At 38.4% G+C, this 8147-nt stretch overlaps 1 protein-coding gene across 3 annotated transcripts in view; it reads left to right on the forward strand.

Moving 5' to 3' along the window:
• The first annotated feature begins 943 nt into the window (after positions 1-943).
• Positions 944-8147, forward strand: part of jakmip2 (janus kinase and microtubule interacting protein 2) — a 24315-nt gene continuing 17111 nt past the window's right edge. For 2 of the 3 annotated variants that reach the window (XM_005727741.1, XM_005727743.1), the window contains exon 1: positions 944-1074. The gene's annotated coding sequence lies outside the window, so the exon portion shown is untranslated. Of the gene's footprint in view, positions 1075-7188; positions 7215-8147 lie in introns of those variants that run through there. The other variant, XM_005727742.1, reaches the window with a different exon arrangement.

Consider the following 8147-nt stretch of genomic DNA (forward strand, 5'->3'; position numbering starts at 1 on the left):
ATTCAGGGAGGGGTAGCCATTTGGCACGCTGGGTTGGGGATGAGGGGGAAAAGAACAGAGCAGAGGGAGACTGGAGAAAGGACAAACTATAAAAAAAGAGTTAAAAAATATTCACTAAGTGAAAAACAGATGAACGAAGAAGAAACTCTAAGCCCCCAGCAGTCTAAGTCTACGACAGCATAACTTAGGGACGATTCAGTGTCACTGGATCCAGCCCTAACTATAAGCTTTATCAAAAAGGAAAGTTTTAAGCCTTATCTTAAAAGTAAAGGAGGTGTCTGTGTCCTGAATCCAAACTGCAAGCTGATTTCACCGAAGACGGGCCTGAAAGCTGAAGGCTCTGCTGTAAACTCAACACTGAGAAACTATAGGAACCACAAGTAAGTCAGCAGTCTGAGAGCAAAGAACTTAGAACAATAAGGTACTATGAGGTTTTTAAAATATAATGATGTGTGATTATTCAAGACCTGGTAACTGAAGAGAAGGATATTAAATTAAACTTTGGTTCTGCACATTTGTTTAATATGCAAACTGAACATCAAAAATGTCTCAACGTTTAATTAGAGTGTCCCTGGAGGTCAAGGTAATGCCATCTAGACTGGTTAGACACCATGCTTCTAAGATTTTTAGGGCTGAGTGCAATAACCTCCGTTTTGTCTGAGTTTAGAAGCAGAAAATTAGAAGTCATACAGATATTTGTGTGTTTAAGACGTGCATGTAATTTAACTAAGCGTTGTATGTCATCTGGCAAATACGGGAAAACAAACTACTGGGGGAAAAAATTAAAGGCAAAGAAAAGGTGCAGGTTTTGTACAGCAGTGCTGTTGCACTGGTGGACTGCAGCGGTACTGGAGCCGGCTGGGCTGAAAATCAGTGAGCTCATTCTGGCTACGCTGACAGGAGGGCGGGGCTCCCAGCATCATCACCACCGGCCATCACTTCATTGTACGGGGCTGCTGCTGATGCAGAGATCATAGCAGGCGATTGTGTTTCTCTTAGTTAGTAACGGAAGCATGGCATGGATGTGGTTTCTCACCCGTTAGGTCTTCACATTGGATGGGAATCTGTTGTGAGGTAAGGCGATGAAATCTGTCGGCAGTGTGGCTGCTGTAGTTGAGGTTTATCACCGTCTGAACTGGGAGTTCCTGAGACTAGCGGGCCTGTTGGCTTGACTCACACTGATCAGCCCAGAAGCGAAGCGAGAGATATAAACTGGTTTTGTTTTTTTAATCTCACCTCTACTGGAGCGAGGAGAGGCCACCATCGCGTTCTGTGGCATAAAACTCTAAAGCGCGTCTTATTTAGCCGGCAGCAGAGATCTAGCCTGCCTGTCGGAAGTGGCAGAGCTCGGCCTACACCAGCAAACCATTTAAAGATGACGAGGATGGAGCCTGAGTCCGGGTTTTCCTCGCCATGCAGAGCCGGATGCTCACGCTACATCGAGCATATTTCGAGCTTTTCGTAGCCGTGATTGTTGTGCTGTGTGGATCCCAGGTGGTGTTGCTTGTGCCTCTTGGTAAAGACAGATAAGCATCCTTTTCTATAATTATTAGGCACGTGTGGTTTTTCTGGACGTGAGGTCTGTTTTTCCCTTCTTCTTCTGCTTGACAGATCGTTACACATTGCTGGCCGTGTCGTAAAAGGAAAGGATGCTGCAGTGATGCTGCAAGAGGATGCTAGTCCACAGTGGGTTGGCAGGGCCTCCAGATTGAGGCTCAGAGTCTGTAGCCTACAACTGCCTCAGGGTGTTACACTGGCCTGATTTAACAGACATCACCCCAGCTGGGAAGGTGTTTGTCACAGTATTGTTTCATGGCCAGGGCAGATGCAGGCTAATAACTGACCACAAGCTAATTGTTTATAGATTGCTTTATAAATGCAAGAGTCATCCAATACAAAACACCAATAGCAAAATGTGGCAAAAGGAGATGGCAAAAACGTGAAAAAAATGAGATAAGACCTTTTTTTCTTTGGTTGGGCCTGTGGGCTTATTACTAATAATAATGCTTTATAAATATATTAAATATGTTGCTGTTGTCAGAAACAGCTGAGCAGAGGTGAGGAAGTTATATATATCCCTGTATCATTAAGTCTAGAATCCTATTTTCAGTTCTTATCCATGTATCATCAAGGATTACTTTGGGTATAAAGAGGAATTTATCGTCCTGAACAACTACAAAAGCTTGCAGCTTTAACATAACAGTCAATGCTAACGCCATACTATAATTGCAAGCCATCACTACATATTACAGCCATATTGTAGATGTTATAATGTCTGTGGACATTTAGCCAGGTATACAGGAAAAATTACAAATTAAAATTTGCAATAACAACAATGCAAACCACCATCTCTATTTTCTTTTTCAACAAATGTATTTTTCACTTTGTTAATCTTGCAAGATACACCTTATTTCTTACTCTTATTAATAAACTATTGTTTTAGAATTATATTTACTTTTTCAACTTTAATTTGTTTAAATATGAATTATTAAATAAAAAAAATGAAGAGAAAACCAAGTATTTTAAACATGGAGCAGATGTACACCATAGTCATTTAGATCCATTTCCTGCACTATTTCCAGCATTAGCAGAGCTCTGCTTATACACAGGGTTGGTATTTTGACCTCAGGCAAATGGATTAGAAAGCATCTTTTGGTCAGGACTGAAATGTAATCGGAAAACAAGAAGAACAGTTCTTCTTCACTTCAGCAAAAGTGATGGCACGTTGAACCAGGTTATGTCACAGCTCTATACCAGACTGATTAAACTTAGTTTGCCCCTCGATGTTGGGGCAATACTGGCATTGGTCTGGCTAACTTTCACTGAGAGGGTTGCATAACGGGGATTAACTAAATCAAAAATAGTCCTGAAATGCAAGATTGTGTTTGCTGAAAAAAGAACATGACAGAAAGATAAAGCTGAAAGTGACAGTTGGTTGAGCAGTCAAAAACACGTGGACATAACAGTGCTAAAGAGATCAGTCTGTGCGTCTAGGTCTGGTATTAGGGAGGAGGTTGGATTTCTGCTTCACATCTGGAACACGAGCTGCCAACAGTGTTCAGTCTGTGTTTACAAAATCATATTACACATATCATATCATATCATATCATATCATATCATATCATATCATATCATATCTGTGAGCCTTAAGTGATAACTGTTAGGTGGATTGTGACATTTATAAATCATATTGAATGACTGCACATACAGTAGGGTATTTATTCCTGTGTGCTTTGATTTGGCAGAGAATTATGTATACAAGAAACACATTGTACCTGCATGTAGACATGGTCCAGACAGTTGAATTATCAGATTCACAGTTCTCTGAACCAGAAGTTAGAGAGGAGAATGGCCAGACAGAGCTAATAACAAAGGCAACAATAACTCAAATAAACACTTGTTGCAGCCAAGGTATGCAGAAGAGCATTTCTGAACATGTAATACCTTGGACCTTGAAGCAGATGGGTTGTAGGTGCAGAAGACCACACCAGGTGCTGCTTCTGTCAGCTAAGAACAGCAAACTGAGGCTACAACCCATATGTGCTCATCAAAATTGGACCATAGAAGATTGGAAATAACGTTGCCTGGTCAGATCAGTCTCGATTCCTGCTGCAACTGTCGAATGTTTGAATTTGATGTAAACAAAATAAAAGCATGCATCCATTCATCCTCAACAGTTCAGGTTGCTGCTGGTGGTGTGATGCTAATGGGATATTTTCTGCATGAAACTGTGATCCAATCTGGTACTAGCAATGTGTACCTAAAAAGTGGCTGGCATGTATGTTTTCAGTTTTGCACTACTAGTGTTCATAGTAAAGCAGTGTAAAAATCCACATCAATAGGTGGAAGGCTTGGTGGTGGCACATATTAAACAAAATACTTCCAACCATGTGACTGTTTGGACAGGGTTAGGGAAAAAACGCTTGGCTAGGCTTTGAGAAAATCACGATATGGGGAAAATGAACCTTTTCAGAATGTTATCCACAGAATTCTCACATCTGTAAAAAGCTTAAAGCTTACTTAAAAAAAAGCTTACTGTAAAAGGTATAGTCCTACAAGTAGTGCTGACGCCTGTTTTCTGAAAAAGACAAGGTGTTTTACATGCCCTTACCACAAGACTAAGTTTACATATACAGGGATTATTTCAGTCATCTTCAAGCTTGACCACTGTTTACCACATACTGTATAAATAAATGTTTGCAGAAATCAGTAGGGTCCCGTTTTGGAGAAAAAAATGTATGTAATCTCTTTATGATACATAAAATCAATGGCAGTGAATTAGCTGCCATTGATTTAAATGCATTTGGAAAAACTGTAACACACACTGCTATATGCAGAATCAGCATGTAGTCCAGGTTAACATTAAATCACTAGCAATTGTTCAAACAAAGCAAAAATGCGTCCTTGTGACCATCAATCATTTCTGTGTTTTAACTCTATTTTCAGTCACACTGAAGCTGCGGCTCGTATTTCTAATGCTCCCTCTGATAGTCTGCTGGAAAATCCAGCGCTGACAGCCAAATTTAATGTCTGAGGAGTCAAAAGTGGGTCATGGTGCCAGTGTGCTTCGTGTCGTAGTATTTAATGCACACAAGCTCACATTGATACATCAACACCATTTTTCATTCTTAGCTATTTTTTTCATATTAAAAAAATCTATCCATGCTAATCAGTTACTGTGAGCATGGATGGTTTTAGTTAAGACTTACCAATCATATCTCCCAGTCATCACAGTACTATTACTACAAAACGTGTTCCACTTACATGGCTTTGTTTTTGGTCAAACTGGTCAAACATGGTGTGTGTTTGACAAGTGGTTGTTGAAGCCTAACTTAGGGACATTTTATAATGTGAATGATGCCATCACACTTTAAAACTCCCAGGTCATTGTCCAGCTGTGCAGTTCCTTAGAGCTTTTTCACATTTTAGCTCTCTGTTCTGTGTATTCTAATGTATTTTGTAGTGTATTGACTTCATGGCTTAGTCGTGACACTCTAATGAACTCTGTTTGAAGCTTCTGACCCCTACTATCATTAAAAAGCTTAGATAAGGTTGTTGTTCTGCTTGCTCAGCAACAAATTGCATTAACATTTAGATCAACATATTGTTTCTCAGTATTGGATTAGAAATTGGACAGTTACAATATTATTATTTTAGGTGGTCTAAAATCTGCCTCGAAATGAATACCAGAAGTCTTTAAGATGTCACATTTACCATACAGCTTCAAAAGGCAGTAGCAGTCACTCAGTACAGCTGTGACTTTTTCCTGTTTTACATGCATTTCTTAGTGAAGCTTCAAGCTCACCTGGAACTTGTTTAGGACCGAATAGCCGACAAAAATATCAACTAACTCGAAACCATAGTTGAGCATTTAGACACTAGAGATGTAGATTTTTTTCTCTCTCAGGAATTGATGAAATTTATACCAAAAGGAAAGTGGATTTTGGGCTAATAGTTATTAATGGCATTCTGGCACCTTCAGTTAAAGAGCAACTAAACCTGATAGGGGGATTTATGCATGATACGGTAAAAGGAGTTTTTCTTCAGTGAGGTAATAAAAAAATAAAAAATAAAAAAGCAAATATCACCAAACACAAAAACATGTTTTAATGTAGCTTGCCACAGCGTGTCTGCTAGGTAGACGTACAGTCGGTTTATTTTTCAGGGAGTGGAAAAAAAAATCCATTACATTACAACATCTGTGACATTTTCAGGGATGGAGAAAGATGTAAGAAAGTGAGGAAAGGCGAGAAAGATAAGAGATTTTTCAAAGGTAGAAACTGCAAGGACATTTGAAAAACTGGAATTTTAAAGCTTCTTGTAATGTCCTAATTGATTCTGTAGTGTTTGGATCGAAACATAATGTTGCAAATTTCTTTTTTTTATACTGTGAAAGTCATTCCAAATAAAGTGAAGTATGAGAACTTTGTGTTTTTCAGAGGGTGTCGTTTAGAGCAGGCTGAAGTCACTAGCTTGAAAGACTGCGGTGAAGTTTCCAGTAATGCACCACTATATGCTGGATGCAGAGTGGCTGTGGTGTTCATGTTCAGTGTTAGGTTACATCTAGGATTGCAGACATCACTTTAAATTTAAGGTGATGACACTGATTAGATTCACTTGCCAAATCCTTCCTTTTGCACTAGCTTTATGCTGTCTAGGTGTTGGAAAGCAGCCATGGTAGCTCGTGTAACTTTGCTTATTTGTTTGAATTCAGTCGACTAAATCCACAAAGAGCAGAGAATCTGGTCAGCCGATGACAGCCTGTACATAACAAATCTCACAATGAAAATTACTTTTCCCCATACACTGCTACATGCAATCTTTTCACGCCTGCCAAATCTCACTTTACCCTCTGCTTGTCAGGTGTACAGTAGTACCATGAGACAAAATAATTGCTTTTGCTATCTGTCTGTGAGACAAAATATTTTGGTAAGTTGGATTTCTAATCGATATTATGCATTTATGTTTATTATATCAACAAGTTTTAAGACCCTGTTAAAAACTTCAAATAACCAACTGACAATAAATAAATAAATGTCCATCTTTGTTCAAGTGCAATTAAACAATTGTTGAATTAGAATTATGGACCATTTAATTGTTGGAGAAATTGCTGTTGAGTTTTTTTTATACTTGGTTGGCATCTCTTTGCCTGTCATCTCCACATAACTCAAGTCGATTGCTTACCATGCAGTACTGACCTATAAAGATATCCTTGTATACGGTATAAACACTGGGAACATAGACAGCAGTCCAAGAAACATGTTTTAAATATCAGCACTGAATTGAAGGTGAACGTGATTGGTCACAACTGCATAAAATAGTGATCTTTGTGGATTAAAGAGGTATGGTCACCACATATATTTGATCTCATAGCATTAGCATCCTGGTTTGCTCACATCAGTTATACATTTTAGAGATAATGGTTAAATCTCTATAGTTAAAAATGTATTATTCAAGTGATGCTGCTGTGATGGATGCTTGATCTTCTTGATCTGCTGAGTGCTCACTAGTTCTTAGAGGAATACTGTCAACAGAGTTTGAAAGATTTGGTTCCCTAAACCCTTCTTGGCATGAAAGATGCATTTTCATTAACTTGTCTTAGTCTGTGAGTCCATAAAGTGTTACTCAGTTATGTCATTTCTTATCCAAGAGGCTGCTGTAGCTGTCGGGTTTCTTACAGTTAGTTTCGACGGCTACCAGGAAGCTTGTATAAGGTACTGATACTCTAAGATTTTCTCGTATATAGTTTCTTAGTCTTGTGTGATGTTGATTGCTAATATTGTTGTAAAGATTTTGAGTGATTGTGTTGTGTGAAGTATGTTGAGTGTATATTGCACTTTTTAAAAATATAGCAAGTTGTCATTTTTTTTGCAGTATTAGGGTTGAAATTTGTCTCTTTACAAAAGAGTCTTGTGTTGTCTTAGCATCCTTTATTGTTTTATTTATTTCCTCATTTGAATCTGTTTAAGCTTTTTATGCAAATGAAACATGAATTATTTGCTAAATGTCTTGTAACCAGTCAGCTTTGTCCAAATATAAGATATAGGTTTAGAGTTTAGTGTTCTAGTGAGCTACAGTTTTTATGATGATGATCCCCAATCACAGCATTATAATTTTATCATAATATAATACCAAAATATATCTGAGAGACTAGCTTAAATTGTCCATTACTTGCCATTTAGCAGCTTCCAAAAAATTCCTTACTTTATATGCAAGGCTTCCCGCTATAAAACCCCATGTTTAAATATTAAACTGGCTCTCATTGGAAAAGAGGACAGTGCTGAGTAAGAATATTACTTGGCTGTTCCTGAGGGAAATATAGATCGCAAATGACAGCTCTGAAGGATTGTTTTGCTATTTGTTAACAAGCAAAGAAATATGAATCACAATCCTTCCCTAAAAATCTTGTTAAGAGTCACCAAAGATGCCTGATACTGAAAGTGAAAACTAGAAGTAGAAGCCTGTAAGGTTAAAAAGTGGGTACTTGTGTTGCACTGAGCAGTGGGACCTATAATGCCTCAGGTGTGGGTGAATAATGTTAATTTGGCTAGCCAACAGATCATTTCCCTGCTGGGGAACGTAACTGCAATCAGATTGACTTAGGCTTATCGCAAATACATATCTAGCCTACTCCTCCAGAACAGTAT

Source organism: Pundamilia nyererei, unplaced genomic scaffold (assembly GCF_000239375.1).
Source record: "Pundamilia nyererei isolate P.nyererei 1_Seehausen unplaced genomic scaffold, PunNye1.0 scaffold00026, whole genome shotgun sequence".
Taxonomy (NCBI): domain Eukaryota; kingdom Metazoa; phylum Chordata; class Actinopteri; order Cichliformes; family Cichlidae; genus Pundamilia; species Pundamilia nyererei.